At 47.1% G+C, this 1780-nt stretch overlaps 1 pseudogene; it reads right to left on the reverse strand.

Annotated features, from left to right (window-relative positions):
* Window positions 1-261: 261 nt before the first annotated feature.
* Window positions 262-1780, reverse strand: part of LOC139423708 (broad substrate specificity ATP-binding cassette transporter ABCG2-like) — a 25595-nt pseudogene continuing 24076 nt past the window's right edge.

Consider the following 1780-nt stretch of genomic DNA (forward strand, 5'->3'; position numbering starts at 1 on the left):
GACCTTCTTAAAACAATTCCACATCGTTCAGTAGAACCCCTCCCCCGGCACAGACAGGACTTAGACTGTATTAAGGCACCAAATAACAAGAAGATCCTTGGTTTGACCTTCTTAAAACAATTCCACATCGTTCAGTAGAACCCCTCCCCCGGCACAGACAGGACTTAGACTGTATTAAGGCACCAAATAACAAGAAGATCCTTGGTTTGACATTCTTAAAACAATTCCACATCGTTCAGTAGAACCCCTCCCCCGGCACAGACAGGACTTAGACTGTATTAAGGCACCAAATAACAAGAAGATCCTTGGTTTGACATTCTTAAAACAATTCCACATCGTTCAGTAGAACCCCTCCCCCGGCACAGACAGGACTTAGACTGTATTAAGGCACCAAATAACAACATCAACATCATAACATAACTACACCACTACATTTCTACAACACAAAACGTACCATACAACCATATTACAATGGACTGGAGTGGAGAGTGTGTGTGTCTTCACAGTCCCTGTTGTTCCAGAAGGTGTAGTTCATTCTGATTCTATGATTCTATTCTTGCGATGTGTGTCTCTTCACAGCCCCTGTTGTTCCAGAAGGTGTAGTTCATTCTGATTCTATGATTCTATTCTTGTGATGTGTGTCTCTTCACAGTCCCTGTTGTTCCAGAAGGTGTAGTTCATTCTGATTCTATTCTTGTGATGTGTGTCTCTTCACAGCCCCTGTTGTTCCAGAAGGTGTAGTTCAATCTGATTCTATGATTCTATTCTTGCGATGTGTGTCTCTTCACAGCCCCTGTTGTTCCAGAAGGTGTAGTTCATTCTGATTCTATTCTTGTGATGTGTGTCTCTTCACAGCCCCTGTTGTTCCAGAAGGTGTAGTTCATTCAATCTGATTCTATTCTTGTGATGTGTGTCTCTTCACAGCCCCTGTTGTTCCAGAAGGTGTAGTTCATTCTGATTCTATGATTCTATTCTTGTGATGTGTGTCTCTTCACAGCCCCTGTTGTTCCAGAAGGTGTAGTTCATTCTGATTCTATTCTTGTGATGTGTGTCTCTTCACAGCCCCTGTTGTTCCAGAAGGTGTAGTTCAATCTGATTCTATTCTTGCGGCCTGTGTCACTTCCAGCGGTTGATCCGTCTGAGCTGTATGTAGGCCAAGACCATACACACCGTAATGATCCCAGCCAGAGCTACATGGTTCTGCCAGAAACCCCAGGTGCTGTAGTCTATTCCCTGGGTCTCCAGGTACACCTCACCTGGAAGACTGAGAGAGAGAGGGGTTAAAGGTCAGAAACCCCAGGTGCTGTAGTCTATTCCCTGGGTCTCCAGGTACACCTCACCTGGAAGACTGGAGAGAGAGAGGGGTTAAAGGTCAAAACCCCCAGGTGCTGTAGTCTATTCCCTGGGTCTCCAGGTACACCTCACCTGGAAGACTGAGAGAGAGAGGGGTTAAAGGTCAGAAACCCCAGGTGTTGTAGTCTATACCCTGGGTCTCCAGGTACACCTCCCCTGGAAGACTGGAGAGAGAGAGGGGTTAAAGGTCAGAAACCCCAGGTGCTGTAGTCTATACCCTGGGTCTCCAGGTACACCTCCCCTGGAAGACTGGAGAGAGAGAGGGGTTAAAGGTCAGAAACCCCAGGTGCTGTAGTCTATACCCTGGGTCTCCAGGTACACCTCCCCTGGAAGACGAGAGGAGAGGGGGGGGGGGGGGGTTGAGTACATAGAGGGAGACTAGATAGATGTTGACTTATAGAGATCTGCCACACGGTGGCGGTGTCGG

The sequence above is a fragment of the Oncorhynchus clarkii genome, chromosome 13, assembly GCF_045791955.1.
Source record: "Oncorhynchus clarkii lewisi isolate Uvic-CL-2024 chromosome 13, UVic_Ocla_1.0, whole genome shotgun sequence".
Lineage (NCBI taxonomy): Eukaryota > Metazoa > Chordata > Actinopteri > Salmoniformes > Salmonidae > Oncorhynchus > Oncorhynchus clarkii.